The 23,838-nt window shown below is 36.3% G+C and overlaps 1 pseudogene; it reads right to left on the reverse strand.

Annotated features, from left to right (window-relative positions):
• Positions 1 to 718: 718 nt before the first annotated feature.
• On the reverse strand, positions 719 to 23,302 carry LOC125094092 (60S ribosomal protein L6-like; annotated as a pseudogene).
• Positions 23,303 to 23,838: the final 536 nt, after the last annotated feature.

The raw sequence follows: 23,838 nt of genomic DNA on the forward strand, positions 1-23,838 counted from the left end.
TTGGGGTCCAACATAGTGTCACTGATCATTACAACTCAAGTTAGGTAAAATTTTATAGTACTTACTCTCCCGTTGGATGACTTCTGTTATAGAGGTAATCTCCCATATGGTGCATGTACAAATGACTGAGCAGCCACTGTAGTATCTACATGGTTTACCCTGGTCAGGTAATAAGTATACAGAGATTTCCTCAAATGCCTTGAAACTGTAAGTCTTCCAGACTTCCCTGAGGGCTTGTGGGGTGTGTGCTGGATATAAAGCTCAGTGCTCAGGAAGTTTACAACTCCAGTTTAGCCTTAACTTCTCACTTCTTCAGGGCCTCAGGGTCACCCAGGGATGGGAGATGGGAATCATCTTAGGCATTTTGTGGACATACCCACAGTCCTGCACATGCACGTGACTTTCTAGTTTTCCAGGTATACATCCAAGCTTTCAAAGTTCTCTATGGATATCTCATTCCAGAGAGCTTTCTACAGTTTGGCCATATACTTTTGAGAGTACATGAAAGTTGAGAGAGTTGAAAAGTTGAGATATTTGAAAGTTGAGAGTACTCAACTTTAAAAAAACGCTGCATTGGACAAGTGCTGCTGATTTGGGGGAACAAATGCTTGGGATAGGGTTTCTCCTCTTCAGCAAGATCACCTTTTCCAGAGACCTGAAAGGCCTACTAAATGGTGACACACTGTTCTGAGGATGAATATTTTTAAAGTCTTCAGTCTCATTCTTTCCCCTCTGGTGGTGGCCATCCTATGTTAACAGCTGCCATAGTGATGAGACTGCTGGCTTTGAAGACTACTGTGAAGCTGGAGAAAGAGGAATAGGAATAAGCTAAGCTACAAAGTTACAAATTCAAAGCGCCTGGGTGGTTCATTTGGTTAAGTGGCTGACTCTTGATTTCAGCTCAGGTCATGATCTCAGGATCCTGGGATCAAACCCGGAATAGAGTCCTGCATCAGGCTCTGCATTTGGCAAGGAGTCTGCTTGAGGATTTCCTCTCTTCCTCTCCCTCAGCTCCTCCCTGCCCCATGCGCAAGCACAGGTGTTCTCTCTCTATTTAAAATAAATAAATCCTAAAAAAAAAAAAAAAAGCTGCAAATTCCACTACCCTGAGGGTCAGCAGTTTTTCTTGAGTAAATGCTCCTCTGTTGTTGTTTTTCAAAACTCATTTAATACCTAGAGTTTTGAAAAAGTAGATTTTGAAATATTGTCAGCATTTTGATTGTTTTGTCGACTAGCAGATTTACAGAGGACACCATTCTCATTCTTTGAGTTTTGATTTTCCTATGAGAAGTTCTATTGGAATTACTTTCCGTGTCTTGTGACAGTTGCTTTACATATTCTTTTGTTCAGAGTGTTTAGTTGAAATCAGTAGTAAAGATATGCTGGCATATGATTGCTCTGTCTTAACTACAACTAGGAACTCAACAGCATGTGCTTTATTCAAATCAAAGCAGGAATATTATATAGCAGACTTACTCTATTCATCATTGACTCATAAACAACAACAACAAACTAATTTTTTAAATTTTCAAAGGCCAAAATAAACAAGATTATTGTAAATTAAGATTACTGTAAATTAAGATTATTATAAATATGCTTATGCATCAAGTGTTATTATACCAAAAGAGTAATTTTCCTTATAATACATATTTTATAATGTATATTCAGTCAGGTTTAATATTAAAAGTTTTAGTTCATAAAAATGTTTTGATTTATTTATTAACAAAAACGTGAATAATTTATGTATGTGTAACAAAATAAAATCTTTTTGGACCATATGAAAGGCCACTTTAGACATTGCTTTAAAGCCACTTTTTACCATTCCATTTCTGGTTGTTATTAAGTGAAAAGTATTTTTAAAAAAGGACTTGTTAAGTGGTATAGGATTTAAGGATAGATGTTCACAAACTTTTTTCATTTTCCAAGATTTTAAAGAGTTTTCTAAAAATACACCTTCTATGTTTAGCACATTGTTTTGAGTCTAGAGTAGAGCTCTAGACCTTGCTCTAGTTTAGTTATCCATAAACTAAAGTATAATAATGTATGTCAATGTATAAGAAAGCCCGTGTATGTCAGATAGGGGTGTTTTAAGGATCACAATTCAAGAAACATTGAGATAGGTGCTAGGGTAGTTATAGCACTCCCCAAACATTCTACAATGAGGTCAAGGAAAATGTTCACAGATACACATTATTTAATATTAATCTTAACATCCATTTGTGCTCAATAACATCTATATTTTAATAATAAAAAAGATAGTAAAAAAACTAAATATAGCACCATGTATGAAAAATATGTCTTAGTCAAAATTTTACTTCCATTGGTTTACTTGTCCTTTATAATAACCATTTTGGATGGAAAAAAAGAAAGATTTCCTGTTCAAAAATTCTAGAATCTGAGGTGCAAAAAGTATAGAAATAGAACACAGTGGTGGTGAGGCTACCAAGGAACACATGTTTTATAATTCCACACAACAGATTAATATATTTCTCTATACTTTATAAATTTAACATAATTCCTCTAAAATGTTTCAAAAAACATTGTATTTAAATGCTCTGATGATCAAGAAGAGAGCCACAAATTACCATAATAATATTCTGCAAATACTATTTTCATTCATAAGCAAAATGGCTTTTTGCAAAAGAAACATGAGAAATGGCATATATAGGGAGTGGTGTTATCATTTGACACACTTCATTTCTGGCATTACAGATTACATAATCTTTCTCCACCTAGACAAGCATACATTATTATAATGACATTTTTATTATTTTTATCTATCTATTTATTTTTATTTATTTTTAAAATTTATTTATGAGGGCATGCACCCGAATGGGGGGAGGGGCAGAAGCAGAGAGAGAAACTCAAGCAGACTCTGCACTGAGAGGGAGCCCGACCCAGGGCTTGATCTTAAGACCCTGAGATCATGACATGAACCAAAACCAAGAGTGTGATGCTCAACCAACTAAGCCACCCATGCACCCCAGATTATTATTTAAATTAAGATGACCTAAACTTGAGAGAATTAAGAACATTCTGTCTTTCCAGGAGAAATGGAATGTATATACTGACGCAAGTTAGAACTTACTATATTTCAAATTTTATGACACAAAATTAAAACTATAATAAGGAATTATCAGGAAAACCTAAAATATATGATAGGCTAAAGTATTTAAGCCTGAATTATCAAGACAATTATATCTGTGCTTTATTGCACTACTCTTTTTGAGACACAAACTTAATCTTATTTTTGTTACCATGGTGAAATCTTAAAAATGATTTCTCTAAATGCTTCTTTTGTTTTTTTTTATTATTCTTTTGGTTCTATTTTAGACCCTGAATGCTTTAATTGTCATCTCTTAGCAGTCGAGGGACTAAATTAAAGGAATTGTAGGTGAAAGAAGTGATAGTTTTTTCATGCTCTTGGATAGACATCAAAGGAAGAGGGCTTTATTTTATTCCCTGTGATTTTCTTTAGGTTTTGGGCACCAACAAGTATCATCAGAGAACAAAACTTCCAGTTCAAGAGGAAGAAGAAAAAAAAAATGCTTCACTAGCAAAAAGTGGTCTCAAACTGAGGAAGGGTTTTAAAAAGGGTATTACTCGATCTCTGCACACAAAAACAGCTCTGAATGAAAGAAACTGTTTTCATTTTACAGAACTGTTTGCAATGAGAAGAATGCAATGTTTGCAGACAAGCATATGGCAAAAATCATACTATTTTCTGCAGCTGTCAATCAAACAATTGTACCAAGGAAAAAGAGTGCCTCGAGGAACTCATAAACCAGTCAGTAGGTGAGTGAAGACACACACAGTTGACTCCGGTTTTAGATGCAGCTTTCCACCTGGAATGACCCCTTTAGGAATATGGGGAGTAAATAGAGGAATTCATGGTTTCACATATGTGAAGCCTCTTCCCAGCCACTGCCAGCCCAGCATTCTTATTGTTGCTACGAAGAATCATATATGATTGTTTTTAGTAATATAAGGACATTCATCTCTTCAAGAATTTGGGTAGAATGTTTGAGGATAGTTACTATTGTCCAAAGTTTTCTGTTTCTACTGTTGGACTCAAAGCAAATATACAAGAAACAGTAATAAAGGTGTATAAAGCTCTTAAGAGGTCATTAAGTTGATGTAAACACACCCATGCATATTTGAAGATATGAAGATATGAACTGTAATTATTTAGTGGTCACTGACAAGAGGCTGTGTTCCTCTGTACTGTTGCATTATTTTCATTTTAAATATAAATGTATAGAATCTTTTCTCCTTAGATGAATGGAATGAAATAAGTCCAATTGCTTACCTTATGCAGGTAAAATCTATATAGTAGCTCAAGACACTGTCATTTCGGATAACTCTATCCCATACACCAAGGAAATCTAACATCCTATTCAGCAGTGATATGTAAAGGACTTAAGAAGTGGCAGGGTACAGGCCATGAACAATCACAGTGTGGCATAGCTAACCACAGTGGTTCTGGCCACAGATAACCAGCAGGACCTTACCAGAGCTTCACCACACCAGGTGATGTGTCAACACTGGTCCTCTCGAGGTATCTACGAGTTCCCAAAGGCTCACTTTTCAATAGTCATGTCCAATTTTCTGCTTTTGCACCATGACTGCTTTCTATACTCTTTCATGGCTTTTCATTTACTTTTGCCAAAGCTGTATTAGTCAAAAAAACCAAAGCAAAAAATGAATTTATTAGGTCGCTATTAGTTTCTAGAATCTATGGATCTATGGGTAATCTTGAGATCCAAAAACCAGAAACAGGAAGTAAAGTAACAGAAATCAGAGCTGCTGGTTAGTGGATGGCTCTGCTGCCATGCTACCAGGATGAAACTTTGAGTAGTCCCTAGACCTACGCATTGTTGGCTGAGGTTCCAGTGTCCTGGGCTAGAGCATTTTCTTTGTAGGACCTCAGTTCATTGGAACTCGCATTATTACACCTGAAAACCATTGGTTTAAAATTTCCTATTATATTATCCCACTGTTAAAAAGTCCTCAGATTATTTTTCCATTCCTCACTTTATAATCCTCCCTACTTGCTAGATTCCTCTGCCTACCAAGAAATCCTGTACATTTATTAAAAATTGTGAGCCTTATTGCAATTCTTTCCTTTTACGGTTTTTCATTTCTCACCTCATGGATTTTCTTATAATATTCCTAAAACATACATACATACATACATACTTAAACACATAAAGTAATTTTCTTCCCCCAAGTGAACTTCCTTCTTTGCTAAATTGTGTTAGTTTTCCTCATCAGAAAATTAGATGCTCTACCTAGTGATAGTGTAGGGTTGTTATTTTCCCGGTGACAGTGTCGGATGTTGGGACTGTGTGTGTCCTAAAAATACTTTCAATGGGGAATCATATAGCAGGGTGTGGGGGACATTGTTTTGTCAATTTTTCATAGTAATGGTCATTTATCCCTACTTCTGTTTATAAAACTAATAGTAAACGTCTTTAAACTATTTGTGTCAAGGAGTTTGCAAGCAATGAAAATATCTATACTTAAATATCTAAAATAATTTTTACATTATTAACATGTGGAAAATTAAAAACACAAGTTTGAGAACAATACAAATTATAAATATTTAATATTAAATATTGCATTTAAACACTTTGTAATAGGAAAGCATTTATTAATTGCTTATCTGTATATGATATTAAGCTAGGAGAAACTTAAAAACAAGTTAACTAATATGTTCTGAGCCCAATTAGTCTGTGAATGATTAACCCACTTGCTTTGAGCATGGTGCTAATGAGGCCCAGATCCCAGGTTTGATCTCCCCGTGGGCTGGCAAGTTTGGCTCTTTGCCATTGCCGTGCATTTCACTTCTAACTTCATAAGGAACTCTTACACATAGGTCAGCGGGCATAAGGACCAACAAGATACAGAGTATACATGCACATTTCCAAATTCATAAACTCAATTGGAAAAACAAAACATGCACTCTTCTAGGGGAAGGCTGATAATCATCATTCCCCAATAACACTTCCACTTTTTTTTTTTAACACTTCCACTTCTAATAGTATTGCCTTTGCTAAAAATGAACAAACCCTGTTTATGTAGAATGCTTGATAGGGTGTAAACAGCACCTTCATGGATGCTATAAGCATTAAAAGATACTTAAACTCTGTACATCTATCCATTTATTTTATATACTGATTGGACACTGAAAGGTAGAAGATAATTTGGAACATATACTTCAATAAGGGTATGCTAAAAACTGTTAATTGCATATAATTTAGCTATTACCTCACTAGTCAAATGATTTTTGTATATGAAGCTTAGTCATATTTGTTTGCTTCAGTTTCAATCCTTTTTTTTTTTTTTTTTTAGAGGAGTGCAGAGACTGTGGGGGAGGGGCAGAGGGAGAGAAAGACTCTTAAGCAGGCTCCACGCCCAGAGCAGAGCCTGACTCAGACCTTGATCTCACAACCCTGAGATCATGACCTGAACCGAACTCAAGAGTTGGAGGCTTAACCAGGTACCCTAGTTTCAATCTTGTTTGAAATTTGTGTTAATGTCAAAATAGTTCTGGCTGCCCCTTCCTTGAGGTACAACATTCTACAATTAGAATGGTTTTGTTCATTTTTTTTTTAAGATTTTATTTATTTATTTGACAGAGAGAGATCACAAGTAGACGGAGAGGAAGGCAGAGAGAGAGAGAGGGAAGCAGGCTTCTCGCCGAGCAGAGAGCCCGATGCGGGACTCGATCCCAGGACCCTGAGATCATGACCTGAGCCGAAGGCAGCGGCTTAACCCACTGAGCCACCCAGGCGCCCCTGGTTTTGTTCATTTTTAAACAATAAATCAATAAATGAATATGTGAATTAGAGTGTAAGAAGTATTTCAAAGGTTGAAAGTTAGTTGTCTTGATTTCTCTCTCTGTCAAATGAATTTTGTTGCATATGTGTGAGCCATTCTCAACTCTCTGTATTCTTCCATATCTTGCCTGAGGAAATTATGTGGGTCTTTAATGATAGTATTATAAAGATTAGTATGTTATTGCTTAAAATATATATTTTGGACATTAGGAGTTCTATAACTTATGCAGAGGTGAAAACAGGTATTTATCCAAATAACTCAGGTTAAAAATTAAAATCATTCCTGAGTTTTGAGGTATTATGCTAGTTTTTTTTTTTAATTTTCTGAACCCCCCCCAAAATTGGTTTATTTCCTCTATCTTTAATTTCTATATTGGATGTATTTTAACTAATGGGAGGCTATAAATTTTATTATTATGAATGCCTTACTAAGGCTATCTTTATATATAGTTCTGATCAATAAAAATTCATCTTTGAAAGATTTATTTGAAAGATTTGAAAAATATTTGAAAGATATGAAAAATTTATATTTGAAAGATTTATTAAGCTTGACTAAGGAATTAGTATTCAGTTCAATGAAAAATGACTCAAACCTGCTTAACATGGACTAGACTATTTTTAATGATTTCTTTCTAAATGCAACATTCATTAAAAAGTAAACATCTTATTTCTAAAATAATTACATACTTTTATAAAATATAGTGGCAATATGATTTAATTTTAATAAAGAGAAGGCTGGTATGGGCTATATGTAGGATCCAAGTTAAGCATTTGCTGTCTTCTACATTTTTTATGTTTCTTTTGATTATCAGTGGAAATTTATGAGATTGGGGATGCTATAGGGAGGTTTTTGTAGTGCAAAGTCTCCATAATCACAATTCAGGGATAAGATACTAAAGAAAGATAGAGGGACATTATGGAAATTAAAGGGTAATTCAACCATTTCTAATTTCAACTATCATTTTTTTTTCACATCTTTATTGTTTATTACTTTTTTCTAAATCATTTTTTAATTTATTTTCAGCATAACAGTATTCATTGTTTTTGTACCACACCCAGTGCTCCATGCAGTCCGTGCCCTCTCTAATACCCACCACCTGGTTCCCCCAACTTCCCACCCCCCCACCTCTTCAAACCCTTCAGATTGTTTTTCAGAGTCCATAGTCTCTCATTGTTCACCTCCCCTTCCAATTTCCCCCAACTCCCTTCTCCTAACTCCCCATGTCCTCCGTGCTATTTGTTATGCTCCACAAATAAGTATCATTTTTTAAGAGAGTGGGAGAGAGGAGGGAGAGACGGAGAGAGAGAACCTGAAGCAGGTTCAATCTCAGGGCTCAATCTCACAGCTCTGAGATCATGGCCTGAGCTGAAATCAAGAATTGGATGCTCAACCAGCTGAAATCCCCCAGTTCATTTGGCACCCCTCAACCATTATTTTTAAAACATGGTTGGTTATAGTTACAGAAGTAGGAATTACATGAGGCCCTGGCCCCAGCACTTACTAGGCAGTTCAAAGTGAGCACCGTTTCATAAGAAAACACAGATATCTAACTTGCAGAATGAAGGCATTTTGACATGTCTTTTCAGATTCCAGAGTACTAATAAAGGGTTTTTCTCTCTTCTGTTTTTTACTTTGAGACTTTGCAGTAGTTCCTGGGCATATTTCTTGGAAGATTTTCATTTTCTTTTTTTTCTTGCTTTATTTTTTGAAGACATGTTTAAAAAGTTAGGACACCAGCAAAACAACCTTTGAGAATATTAGATTGGTTAATCATTTCCCTCTCTCTTACGTGTTCAAAATAAAAATTATGAAGATCACACGGGGACTGGATTTCCTCTAAGAAGTCATAGTTTATTTAGAATGTGTCCCTTTGATCTCCCATTTATAGTCATCTAGTGTTCATTCTCTGAGTCCAACAGATCAATTCCAGTGGAAGCAGCGTTTTCACAGTAATGAGCTCAAAAAGCAAAACTGCCAGCCTAAGAGCAATTTATGTACTACATTTGCAGTTCTAAAGGAAGTTGAGGGTGAATATGTAACTTGCAAAAATATTTGTTGATATTTAATATCTATCATCAGGATTAAGTCAATAGCCACATGCAAAACCAAAAACAAACCAAAAAAAACCTGCTGAAAAAACATCAGCACTTACTTCAAACTTTAGTTGTTCCATTGATTCCTTGATAGAAGGTGAAACATCTGCATTTATATATCACTCAGTAAAGCATGGCTTCACTTAAAACAATAGGCTGTTCTAAATTCCACTCATATTTTATTCCAAGTTTTTTATGCACTTGTAAAAATTGATGGGATAGTAGGCAATGAGTTCTCTTTATTAGCAAAAGAAGATTTTTAAACATTTAAAATATACCAATTTTGGGGTGTCTGGCTGGCTCAGTGGGTTTAGCCTCTGCCTTCAGCTAAGGTCATGATCTCAGGGTCTTGGGATTGAGCCCCTAATCGGGCTCTCTGCTCAGCGGGGAGCCTGCTTCTCCCTCTCTCTCTGCCTGTCTCTCTAACTACTTGTGATCTCTCTCTCTCTCTCTCTGTCAAATAAATGGGTAAAATCTTTAAAAAAAAAAACCAATTTAATATTATCATATGATGCTTCAACTAGAGAAAAACAGTTATTTCCAGTAATTGTTTGATGTTTTAATCCAAGCTACTAAATCAAATCTTTGAAAATTTGAATGGTATATTAAGTTGAGTTAGGGATTCACCATTGAAAATTAAATTTTTATTTGCAGTGATAAGAATATTAATTTCCTGAGAACACAGCATCATGGCGCAAACATTACTTTTGCTGAATTAGGAAAGCATTGGAATACAAATGTACTTGAAATTGGCAGTGATTCACACAAAACTCATAATTTTGTCATGCAAACTGCAGTACTCTAGCAATCTAAATATAAATATAAGAAGGTTGTTGAAATTTGCAAACATTTCTATATATGCACAGTGAATAAACTACAAAAATATGGTGACAAAGCTGTTATTAATACAAAAAATGCCCGTGCCATAGCAGTAGATGCCACTCGTCTTTGCTAGTTATTGTCAATTAAATTTTGGAAGTGGTTTTGCATTGTAATTATTGGAAAGAAAGCCTTCAAAAAGAAAGATATTAAAATATCCCTTTAGGGATACCTGGGTGGCTTAGTCAGTTATGTGTCTGCCTTCAGCTCAGGTCATGTTCTCAGGGTCCTAGGAATCTAGTCCCCCATCAGATTCTTGCTCAGCATGGAGTCTGCTTCTCCATCTGCCTGCCTCTCCCACTTGTGCTCTCCTCCGCTCACTCTCTAGCAAATAAATAAATAAAATCTTTAAGAAAAAAATGTATTCCTTTAAAAAATAAGAAAAAAGATGAACAAATTAATCTATGAGAGGTTGAACAGTTTACAAGTACAAGTTTGAAATTTTATTATTGTGATTTGGAATACGTCATGTTGTGGGAAGAATCTCTTGATGGATTTCTTGTATCCATTAATTAAGTTTATATTCTATACTGGTAAATGGAATGCATTTGAATGGAATTCTGATTTCCAGCATCTATATTTGCTAAAACATTCCAAATAATAATAGACTTTAAAAACATATTTTATAAATTTTGACTCATAAAAATAATTGTTGAAAAAATATACTCAAAATGGAGATAAAAATGGTGAGACAAAGAATTTATATATTTTAATAAAAAATTGGAATTGAGAATCTTCTCCATTTAATATCTTTTTAATTTTTCTTTCATTGTGGTCAATAATTTATCAATTGCATATAACACCCAGTGCTCATCACATCCCATGCTTACCTTAATACTAATTATCCAGTTACTCCACCCCACCACTGACCTTCTCCATTTAATATTATTTCCTCTGAGATTTTTGGGTGTTTCAACATCTGTTGGGATACTTTACTCAATTAACAATATTATGACCTGAATAGGCAGTCATATGAAAAAAAAAATCTGTTGAGAGACTTTGAATATGCAGTCTCTGAATAGGCAGCCATATGAAAAGGATATCATAGGGAATATAATCAATAATATTGTAATAAAAGCTATTATGACCAGCAGAAAAAAGATCAACTGAAGGCAAATATCTTTAATTTTTTTTATTATTTTTTATAAACATATAATATATTTTTATCCCCAGGGGTACAGGTCTGTGAATTGCCAGGTTTACACACTTCACAGCACTCACCATAGCACATACCCTCCCCAATGTCCATAATCCCACCCCCCTTCTCCCAACCCCCCTCCCCCCATCAACCCTCAGTTTGTTTTGTGAGATTAAGAGTCACTTATGGTTTGTCTCCCTCCCAATCCCTCTTGTTTCATTTACTCTTCTCCTACCCCCTTAACCCCCCATGTTGCATCTCCTCTCCCTCATATCAGGGAGATCATATGATAGTTGTCTTTCTCCGATTGACTTATTTCGCTAAGCATGATACCCTCTAGTTCCATCCACGTCGTCGCAAATGGCAAGATTTCATTTCTTTTGATGGCTGCATAGTATTCCATTGTGTATATATACCACTTCTTCTTTATCCATTCGTCTGTTGATGGACATCTAGGTTCTTTCCATAGTTTGGCTATTGTAGACATTGCTGCTATAAACATTCGGGTGGACGTGCCCCTTCGGATCACCACGTTTGTATCTTTAGGGTAAATACCCAGTAGTGCAATTGCTGGGTCATAGGGTAGTTCTATTTTCAACATTTTGAGGAACCTCCATGCTGTTTTCCAGAGTGGTTGCACCAGCTTGCATTCCCACCAACAGTGTAGGAGGGTTCCCCTTTCTCTGCATCCTCGCCAGCATCTGTCATTTCCTGACTTGTTAATTTTAGCCATTCTGACTGGTGTGAGGTGATATCTCACTGTGGTTTTGATTTGTATTTCCCTGATGCCGAGTGATATGGAGCACTTTTTCATGTGTCTGTTGGCCATCTGGATGTCTTCTTTTCAGAAATGTCTGTTCATGTCCTCTGCCCATTTCTTGATTGGATTATTTGTTCTTTGGGTGTTGAGTTTGCCAAGTTCTTTATAGATTTTGGACACTAGCCCTTTATCTGATATGTCATTTGCAAATATCTTCTCCCATTCTGTCAGTTGTCTTTTGGTTTTGTTAACTGTTTCCATTACTGTGCAAAAGCTTTTGATCTTGATAAAATCCCAAAAGTTCATTTTTGCCCTTGCTTCCCTTGCCTTTGGTGATGTTCCTAGGAAGATGTAGCTGCGGCTGAGGTCGAAGAGGTTGCTGCCTGTGTTCTCCTCAAGGATTTTGATGGATTCCTTTCTCACATTGAGGTCCTTCATCCATTTTGAGTCTATTTTCATGTGTGGTGTAAGGAAATGATCCAATTTCATTTTTCTGCATGTGGCTGTCCAATTTTCCCAACACCATTTATTGAAGAGGCTGTCTTTTTTCCATTGGACATTCTTTCCTGCTTTGTCGAAGATGAGTTGACCATAGAGTTGAGGGTCTATTTCTGGGCTCTCTATTCTGTTGCATTGATCTATGTGTCTGCTTTTGTGCCAGTACCATGCTGTCTTGATGATGACAGCTTTGTAATAGAGCTTGAAGTCTGGAATTGTAATGCACAAACTTTGGCTTTCTTTTTCAATATTCCTTTGGCTATTCGAGATCTTTTCTGGTTCCATATAAATTTTAGGATTATTTGTTCCATTTCTTTGAAAAAAATGGATGGTATTTTGATAGGAATTGCATTAAATGTGTAGATTGCTTTAGGTAGCATAGACATTTTCACAATATTTATTCTTCCAGTCCAGGAACATGGAACATTTTTCCATTTGTGTCTTCCTCAATTTCTTTCATGAGTACTTTATCGTTTTCTGAGTATAGATTCTTAGTCTCTTTGGTTAGGTTTATTCCTAGGTATCTTATAGTTTTGGGTGCAATTGTAAATGGGATGGACTCCTTAATTTCTCTTTCTTCTGTCTTGTTGTTGGTGTAGAGAAATGCAACTGATTTCTGTGCATTGATTTTATATCCTGACACTTTACTGAATTCCTGTACAAGTTCTAGCAGTTTTGGAGTGGAGTCTTTTGGGTTTTCCACATATAGTATCATATCATCTGTGAAGAGTGATAGTTTGACTTCTTTGCCAATTTGGATGCCTTTAATTTCCTTTTGTTGTATGATTGCTGAGGCTAGGACTTCCAGTATTATGTTGAATAGCAGTGGTGATAACGGACATCCCTGCCATGTTCCTGACCTTAGCGGAAAAGCTTTCAGTTTTTCTCCATTGAGAATGATATTTGCGGTGGGTTTTTCATAGATGGCTTTGATAATATTGAGGTATGTGCCCTCTGTCCCTACACTTTGAAGAGTTTTGATCAGGAAGGGATGCTGTCCTTTGTCAAATGCTTTTTCAGCATCTATTGAGAGTATCATACGGTTCTTGTTCTTTCTTTATTAATGTGTTGTATCACATTGATTGATTTGCGGATGTTGAACCAACCTTGCAGCCCTGGAATAAATCCCACTTGGTCATAGTGAATAATCCTTTTAATGTACTGTTGAATCTTATTGGCTAGTATTTTGGTGAGAATTTTCGCATCTGTGTTCATCAAGGATATTAGTCTGTAGTTCTCTTTTTTGATGGGATCCTTGTCTGGTTTCGGGATCAAGGTGATGCTGGCCTTATAAAATGAGTTTGGAAGTTTTCCTTCCATTTCTATTTTTTGGAACAGTTTCAGGAGAATAGGAATTAGTTCTTCTTTAAATACTTCTTTAAAAGTATTCCCTTGGGAAGCCATCTGGCCCTGGGCTTTTGTTTGTTGGGAGATTTTTGATGATTGTTTCAATCTCCTTACTGGTTATGGGTCTGTTCAGGCTTTCTATTTCTTCCTGGTTCAGTTGTGATAGTTTATATGTCTCTAGGAATGCATCCATTTCTTCAAGATTGTCAAATTTGTTGGCATAGAGTTGCTCATAGTATTTTCTTATAATTGTCTGTATTTCTTTGGTGTTAGTTGTGACCTCTCCTCTTTCATTCATGATTTTATTTATTTGGATCCTTTCTCTTTTCTTTTTGATAAGTCTGGCCAGGGGTTCATCAATCTTATTAATTCTTTAAAAGAACCAGCTCCTAGTTTCGTTGATTTGTTCAACTGTTTTTTTGGTTTCTATTTCATTGATTTCTGCTCTGATCTTTATTATTTCTGTTCTCCTGCTGGGTTTAGGGTTTCTTTCTTGTTTTTTCTCCAGATCCTTTAGGTATAGGTTTATGTTGTGTACCTGAGACCTTTCTTGTTTCTTGAGAAAGGCTTGTACCACTATATATTTTCCTCTCAGGACTGCATTTATTGTGTCCCACAGATTTTGAACCGTTGTGTTTTCATTATCATTTGTTTCCATTAATTTTTTCAATTCTTCTTTAATTTCCTGGTTGACCCATTCATTCTTTAGAAGGATGCTGTTTAGTCTCCATGTATTTGGGTTCTTACCAAATTTCCTCTTGTGATTGAGTTGTAGCTTCAGAGCATTGTGGTCTGAAAATATGCAGGGAATGATCCCAATCTTTTGATACTGGTTGAGACCTGATTTAAGACCGAGTATGTGATCTATTCTGGAGAACGTTCCATGTGCACTAGAGAAGAATGTGTATTCTGTTGCTTTGGGGTGAAATGTTCTGAATATATCTGATGTCCATCTGGTCCAGTGTGTCATTTAAGGACTTTATTTCCTTGTTGATCTTTTGGTTGGATGATCTGTCCATTTCAGTGAGGGGAGTGTTAAAGTCCCCTACTATTATTGTATTATTGTTGATGTGTTTTTTCTTTTTTATTTTGTTATTAATTGGTTTATATAGTTGGCTGTTCCCATGTTAGGGGCATAGATATTTAACATTGTTAGATCTTCTTGTTGGACAGATCCTTTGAGTATGATATAGTGTCCTTCCTCATCTCTTATTATAGTCTTTGGCTTAAAATCTAATTGATCTGATATAAGGATTGCCACTCCTGCTTTCTTCTGATGCCCATTAGCATGGTAAATTTTTTTCCACCCCCTCACTTTAAATCTGGAGGTGTCTTTGGGTTTAAAATGAGTTTCTTGGGGCGCCTGGGTGGATCTTCTGTTTAAAGCTTCTGCCTTTGGCTCAGGTCATGATCTCAGGGTCCTGGGATCGAGTCCCCTTCGGGCTCTCTGCTCAGCAGGGAGCAGGGAGCCTGCCTCCTCCTCCTCATTCTCTCTCTGTCTGCCTCTCTGCCTACTTGTGATCTGTCTGTCAAATAAATTTAAAAACATCTTTAAAATAAAATGAGTTTCTTGTAGTCAACATATAGATGGGTTTTGTTTTTTTATCCATTATGTTATCCTGTGTCTTTTGATTGGGGCATTTAGCCCATTAACATTCAGGGTAACTATTGAGAGATATGAATTTAATACCATTGTATTGCCTGTAAGGTGACTGTTACTGTATATTGTCTCTGTTCCTTTCTGATCTACTACTTTTAGGCTCTCTCTTTGCTTAGAGGACCCCTTTCAATATTTCCTGTAGAGCTGGTTTGGTGTTTGCAAATTCTTTCAGTTTTTGTTTGTCCTGGAAGCTTTTAATTTCTTCTTCTATTTTCAATGATAGCCTAGCTGGATACAGTATTCTTGGCTGCACGTTTTTCTCATTTAGTGCTCTGAATATATCATGCCAGCTCTTTCTGGCCTGCCAGGTCTCTGTAGATAAGTCTGCTGCCAATCTAATATTTTACCATTGTATGTTACAGACTTCTTTTCCCGGGCTGCTTTCAGGATTTTCTCTTTGTCACTAAGACTTGTAAATTTTACTATTAGGTGACAGGGTGTGGACCTATTCTTGTTGATTTTGAGGGGGGTTCTCTGCACATCCTGGATTTTGATGCTTGTTCCCTTTGCCATATTGGGGAAATTCTCTCCAATAATTCTCTCCAATATACCTTCTGCTCCCTTCTCTCTTTCTTCTTCTTCTGGAATCCCAATTATCCTAATGTTGTTTCGTCTTATAGTGTCACTTATCTCTCGAATTCTCTCCTCGTGGCCCAGTAGCTGTTTGTCCCTCTTTTGCACAGCTTCTTTATTCTCTGTCATTTGGTTTTCTATATCGCTAACTCTTTCTTCTGCCTCATTTATCCTAGCAGTGAAAGCCTCCATTTTTTATTGCACCTCATGAATAGCTTTTTTGATTTCAACTTGTTTAGATTTTAGTTCTTTTATTTCTCCAGAAAGGGCTTTTATATCTCCCAAGAGCGTTTCTCTAATATCTTCCATGTCTTTTTCAAGCCCGGCTAGAACCTTGAGAATCGTCATTCTGAACTCTAGATCTGACATATTACCAATGTCTGTATTGATTAGGTCCCTAGCCTTCGGTACTGCCTCTTGTTCTTTTTTCTGTGGTGAATTTTTCTGCCTTGTCATTCTGTCCAGTTAACAGTATATGAAAGAGCAAGTAAAATACTAAAAGGGTGGCAAAGACCCCAAGAAAATACGGTTTAACCAAATCAGAAGAGATCCCAAATTGTTGTGGGGAGAAAGGGGATAAAAAGAGGTTTAGAAAAAAAAAAAAGAAACAATTAAAAATAAAAAGAAAAGGAATAAAGAAAAAATATAAAAAAGAAAAATATATATATATATTCGATAAACTAGTTAAAAAACGTTAAAAAAAGGGTAAAAGTTTAAAAAATTTAGCAGAAGAAGAGTGAAAAAAATTGAAAAAGAAAGAAAAATTAAATTAACTGTAAGACTAAAGAATCATGGGGAGAAAGCCATGAGTTCTGTGCTTTGCTTTCTCCTCATCTGGAATTCTGCTGCTCTCCTTGGTATTGAAACGGCATTCCTTGGTAGGTGAACTTGGTCCTGGCTGGATTTCTTGTTGATCTTCTGGGGGAGGGGCCTGTTGTAGTGATTCTCAAGTGTCTTTGCCTCAGGCAGAATTGCACTGCCCTTACCAGGGACCGGGCTGAGTAATCTGCTCGGGTTTGCTTTCGGGAGCTTTTGTTCCCTGAGTGCTTTCCGTAGAGTTCCTGAGGATGGGAATAAAAATGGCGGCCTCCCAGTCTCCAGCCTGGAGGAGCTGAGAGCTCGGGGCCCTACTCCTCAGTGTGCCCTCAGAGAACAGCGCCCATTTACTCCCGTCTCCCTGGCCTCCAGCTGCATTCCGAGCTCACCAAGCCTGCAACCGGTTCAAGATAACCCCAAGCTGAGAGTTCACTCCTCGGCTCTGTCTCTGTAGCTGGCTTCCCTGTTCTAATACCTGCAAGCTCTGCGACACTCAGACACCCCCAATCCTTCTGTGACCCTGTGGGACCTGAGGCCACGCTGACCCCACATGGGCTTCACCTGGTTTAGCCTCTGGAGTGATGTCCCTCAGTGGAACAGACTTTTAAAAGTCCTGCTTTTGTGCTCTGTTGCTCAGCCACTTGCCGGGAGCCGGCCCCTCCCCCTGCGGTCTATCTTCCCGTCGCTTTGGATTCACTTCTCCGCCAGTCCTACCTTTCAGAAAGTGGTTGATTTTCTGTTTCTAGAATTGCTGTTCTTCTCTTCAATCTCCCGTTGGATTTGTAGGTGTTTGCAATCTTTAGATAAGCTATCTAGCTGATCTCCTGCTACCTGAAATAGTCTCAGCCTGCTACTTCTCCACTATCTTGACTCCTCCCCTTATCTTTAATTTTTTTAAACATAAAATAAAAGTTTGAAGATTACATGAGTTTTATAAAAATATAAAAATAACTAATGCATATTTTAAAAATATACTCCCAGATATATATCAGTTCTGTTTTATTAAAGACATTTGATTTATATATAAGTAACTTATATATAAATATATATAAAATTATATATCATATGTATAATAAACACATACATCCAGAATAATGATTCTGCAATTCTTCTTATGGTATTTTTTAAATTAATGTTCAATTAAGCAATAAAAATGAACCAATTTTTCAAAATTTAATGTAAGCAGTTTTATTTTTGAAAGAACTTTATCTTTGAAAATAGTTTGTGAAAACAACTATTTGCAGATCCATGGTAAAATAAAACATGTCATCATTATATAACTATTTAATAAAATTGCATGATTTTAATTACTTTTAAAAGATTTTTTGCACTTATTTGAAAAAGAGAGAGAGAATGAGTGAGAGAGAGGGAGAAGTAAACCCCCTGCTGAGCGGGGAACCCTGACTGAGGGCTCGATCGTAAGACCCTGAGATCATGACCTGAGCTGAAAGCAGCCACTTAACCAACTGAGCCACCAAAGTCTCCTGATTTTAATTATGTTAACATACTCTTTCTCATTCAAAAATGTCCTGACATGAATGATACATTATGTAATCACAATATTCTTTTTTTTTTTTACATCAAATGTATTATTTGCTTCAAGGGTAAAGGTCTGTGAATCATTAGTCTTACACAATTCACAGCCACTCACCATGGCACATACCTTCCCCAATGTCCATAAGCCAGCCATCAGATCCCTTCCCCTTACCTGTTAGCAACCCTCAGTTTGTTTCCTGAGATTAAGAGTCTTGTGGTTCGTCTCTCTCTCCAGTCTCATCCGTGTCATTTATTGCCTCCCTACCTTCCATGACCCCCCTCCTGCCTCTCAAATTCCTCATATCAGAGAGATCATATAGTTGTCTTTCTCTAGTTGACTTATTTCGCTTAACATAATACCCTCTAGTTCCATCCATGTCATTGCAAATGGAAAGATTTCATTTTTGATGGCTACATAGTATTCCATTGTGTGTGTGTGTGTGTGTGTGTGTGTGTGTGTGTGTCCATCCCATCTTCTTTATCCATTCATCTGTTGATGGATATCTAGGTTCTTTCCATAGTTTGGCTATTTTGGACATTGCTGCTATAAACATTTGGGTGTGTGTGCCCCTTTGGATCACTACGTTTGTATCTTTAGGCTAAATACCCAGTAGTCATCACTTCCTCCATCAGGTCTAAATTAAGAACCAAGGTACCTGATGGAATATTTGAAACAATATTTTTTCACAAAGTGTAATAATCAAACTTTGAGCACTACACAATTTTAGATAGAGAAGGAAAAACTGGGTAGAGTATCCTAGACAAAGCAAAGTTAATAAAGAAGGAGAGCAAAAATTTAGAATTAGCCTAAAAAATATTGTCAAAAATGTGAAGGAGCATATGTGTAAAACTAAGAAAGAAGTAGTCATGAAGAAAGGCCAACTGTAAATATAGCCTCTGAGAAATAATGCATTGATACAAATCTAGTGGATGGATTGAAGAATAGTCTGCATAGAGCTCAAAATAAATTTAAGCATTAGAATATTGGGTTAATATCTTTCAGAGACCATTGGGAAGCCGCAAAGAGAAATATTAAGGAAAGTAAAAAACGTATGGGTGATAAAACAGAAATGTTATGATCTCTAAATTAAGAGAACCCACACAAAAGTAAGAGTGGAAGGAAAGAGGGGTACCTAGGTGGTTTAGTCCATTCAGCATCTGCCTTGAGGTCACTCAGGTCATGGTCTCAGGATCCTGGGGTGGAGCCAGTCAGCATTGGGTTCCCTGCTCAGTGGGGATCCTGCTTCTCCCTCTCCCTCTGCCTCTCCACCCTGCTCATGCCCCTCTCTCTCTCCCTGAAATACATAAAAATTAAAAAAAAAAAAAGCAGAAAATAAAATATTTAAGGAAATAGACTCATGGAACATTGACTCAGAATTTCTCCTAGTTAAGGAAAAGTGAATTCAGATTGAAAGGTTTCCAGTGCTGCCATACAAAACAGATTTTAAAATTTCTACATATATACACTTTATGTTAAATCTAAAGATTTAAAGGATAAAATCTTCCTGAAAGAAAAAGCCGATCATCCATAAAGAAACAAGATACAGATTTATTTCAATTTTCTCATTAGCAATAGCTGAGTGAGTAGGAGAATAAGTAATATTTTTACAGGGCTGAAGGAAAAGAAACTCAAGTCAAGATAATTTTTTTAGCCCACACAACTGCCATTTAGAAGTGAAGACACAAAAAGAATTTAAGCATACAGAGTTTCAGAAATTTTAAACTCATATAAAGACTCTCTTGGAAAATAATCTTGGAAGAGGTAGTCCAGTAAGAAAAATAAGTCCAGCATTCTTCAAGATAAATGGATATGTGAGATATGCCAGGTGTCTAGTTTCCAACACTATTCTATCTTGAAATACATCAAATGCAATGTCTTTCCATGACTAAAACCTGACTGACACATGGGTCAAAAAACAAAAAATTCAAAACAATAGATCCAGTTGACATAATGATGAAAAGATGAAAAATATGTTATTTTTCATAATATGAGAAAAGTATTAATCTTGCAATGCTTTTTCAAAATTACTAAGCAAAGCTTTATAGAACTTAGATGAAGAAAATGATCTGTGCGGTCAAAAATATGTCTTTCCTATAATGATAGATGGAGTCAGTAAAAGCTAAGCAAAAATATTTAAAAGTTAATCACCAAGGATAGCTGTAAAAATGGCCTATGGTCTGTACAATAAAAAACTATCAAAGGTAATTTGTGTAAAGAGAAATTTATGAAGCACTTTAGATTTTAATGAAAACAAACCTACTACATGTCAAAATTAGACAACTAAAATCAAAACAATACTTATGGGGAAATTTATAACTGTAAATATATGTATTAAAATAAGAGTAAGACACCAATAACTGGGTAATCCTACTGGAATAAAATAGAAGAAAATTAAAAAAAAAATAAAGGTAGACATAAGTGAATAAATACATTAAAAACATAAATAAATTAAAATTAGAGAAACTATTTTACAGATTAAAAACCAGACATTGAGGGCACCTGGGTGGCTCAGTGGATTAAGCCTCTGTCTTCAGCTCAGGTCATGATCTCACAGTCCTGGGATCAAGCCCCACATCGGACTCTCTGCTCGGCATGGAGCCTGCTTCTCCCTCTCTCTCTGCCTGCTGCTCTGCCTACTTGTGATCTCTCTCTCTCTCTGTCAGATAAATAAATAAAATCTTTACAACAACAACAACAACAAAAACAGACATTGACAAGAAATAGAGTAGGGAGAGAAAAATAAAATTATTTAGAATTACAGTATGAATTTAATCTTGTTTCTACTTTCTTATAGAAAGTATTCATGTAGAAATACATTGTCGAATATATTTTCATAAGTATGTATACATATATAATTTCAAAGACACAGCAGAGATTAAAACAAAAATAATATACGAAATTGATTAGCTATACAATTGGAAAAAGCATAAATAGATACATTCTAAAAGGAATATAAAATGAAAATTGACATAAGAAAAAAAAAGAGAACACCAAAAGCTATTAACATAATTGAAATAGAAATAGAAGGTTGAAATATGCAATTATTAAGCTTGAATTAATAAATATGAAGAATGATTTTGATATAATTTTTATTTTAATTCATTTATTTCTACATTTCTTAGTTGCAGAAAACAGAAATTGACCCAGCATTTAAAAGTACTTGTTATATTAAGCTTCCTTCCACGGAACAATGGAATTTATTATTTTTGGTGAAGACTGGGCTAATCAAAAAGGGTAACAGCTCAGTATTTTCCCCATTCACAGCTCATTGTTTCACACTTGTTTTTATTACTTGTGGTCCACTGTGCTGATTCACCCTTATCCTGTGGTTAAGTATGACCATTTCTAAATTTGTCCTAAAATGTTTGCACAAAAGCAAATTTGTCCCACCTGGTATTTGTGGTCTTTGTTTTTCTTCCACATGACTTGTGCTTATTTTTTCTGAACTTAACCCTGTTTGTACTTGTTCCCTTCTCTAACGTACTCATAGAGAAATGTTAGGCACAAGCCATGATAGCTCTTAGAGTTTACCCGCAGAAATATGAGATCAAATAGTCTTTAAATATAACTTGATTATTAACCAGCATCTCTAGGGACAATAAATATTATGCAAGATTCTCTGGTAAATGACTTTTTTGTCAAACGTTAGGATCCCAAGAGAAATGTATCAAATTATGAAATTATAGAACAGTTTTAAATATGATGAATGTGTCCTGCAAGCATAGTTTCTGTACTGCTTAATTGTTCTGTTAATTGCAGCTTAAAGACTATAGTAAAGTATATGAAATTCTCTTTCCAACATTGAACACTAAATACATAAGGGATGTGGTGGTGTTGTGAACTGGCTCTTTTTTCCCCTGAAGTTCGTCCCTGTATTATTAACTTGGAATTCTCATCTTAAAATAAATACATATTTTTTTAGAATGACTATAGAAGGAGTATCTCCAGAATTTTGCTGTTCTTTTTTTTTTTAAGATTTTATTTATTTATTTGACAGAGAGAAATCACAAGTAAGCATAGAGGCAGGCAGAGAGAGAGGAGGAAGCAGGCTCCCTGCTGAGCAGAAAGCCCTAGGTGGGGCTCAAACCCAGGACCTGGGATCATGACCTGAGCCGAAGGCAGTGGCTTAACCCACTGAGCCACCCAGGCGCCCCAGAATTTTGCTGTTCTAATGCCCATATGTGTCTTTCTTTCCCCTTCCCTTCCAGTCCCTTCCCTTCCCTTTTCTGTCTTTTCTTTTTCTTGAGACCATGCTTGTTGTTTCTAATGGATCCGTTATTTAGAACACCAACTTGTGAAGGATAAACTCCATTTGTGAGAGAAATCACAGAGTGGGGGGTAGCATTGAAGCTGAGGAACAACTTGGATTGTGGGATGAATTTCAAGTCCACAGCTTTCTGACTAACTTTGCACTGCTCTGTAATCTCCTTTCTCTCTTTCCCTGTGACAAAGACCTCACCCTCCTGGCATCTGGGTGTACTCAGCTTCTTCTTCTTGAAGTAAGTATCGGTGAGATGTTTCAAGATTTTAATATTGCCAATATTGATTTTGGTGCAAGTGGAAATCACAGATTTCTGGTGTGTTCTACACAGAGGAACTCAATTGAGGGCCAGAGATCCAGTTGCAAGTAGCCAGCCACTGTTCAGCTGCTTCAGGAAAAGCACCCTCTTGCCTCTTTGGCTCCCAGTGAGGATGATCAAGATGGTGCCAGGAGTGATGCTAGCTCACAGTTTTCTCACCTCTTGACTTACAGCCCCCCCACCTCCCACCACACCATGGCTCAACATCTTCTGAGGCTCACCTTCAGTAGGGTAATACCCAGAAATTTTCCAAAATGTAACCACTTGGGTACCACCGTTCTTGTAACCAATAACCATTTTCCTGACAGTAGCCAGAAATCTTCTCCTTTTGCTTTTCAACCTTGGTTTTAGCTGCTCAGTATTTCCTCTTGTACAAGGCCTCTGTGGAATACAAGGCCAATCAGGAATATCTTCCACTTCCTTCTGACTAGGACATGGTTTCAGCTGCCATGGGTTTTCCCCATCTTCTGCACTGTAGAGTTGAGGTTACTCTTCTCCACCTTGCCACCAGCATCAGTTATCTTGGCTTCAGGTTTCTTCTTATTAATATCTGACATCTCAACTTTTTCACTCACCATCTTGCAAGATGGAAAAGAGCTTTAGACCATGATTTTTAACTGGTCAGCACTACAGGAGTCTCTGCAAGATCTGGACTAGTGACGATGGAAGAGAGTAAACGTTTGGATGGGAGAACCCCTGGACCAAAGACCAACCTCTTTGCAGGTTGGTCTATATGTACTTTACCAGTATCTTATTAGTAAACCACATTCAAACCCTAAAATGTATGGATTTAATTTAATTAACTTCAGTCTTTATACAGAAGTACTTCACAGTGAAACAGGACACTCCATGGGTAAACATAAGTACACTTGTCATTAGATCAATCAGCACCTGCTGTTACAGATAGCTTCATGGCCAAAAAACTAATTAATTAATTAAATTTGAATATAGGATGCCTTCATCTTTCTGCACATTTCCATGCTTAGAATGTCAAGCATGAATGTGAATTCCAAAGGAAGTGCTGTTGTATATTTCTTTGCAGAGAAGCAAAAGCTGCTTTTCCCATTCCTACTATAAGCTGCTTTGAACATCATTTCCAATAAATGTGCCAATT

Source organism: Lutra lutra, chromosome 2 (assembly GCF_902655055.1).
Source record: "Lutra lutra chromosome 2, mLutLut1.2, whole genome shotgun sequence".
Lineage (NCBI taxonomy): Eukaryota > Metazoa > Chordata > Mammalia > Carnivora > Mustelidae > Lutra > Lutra lutra.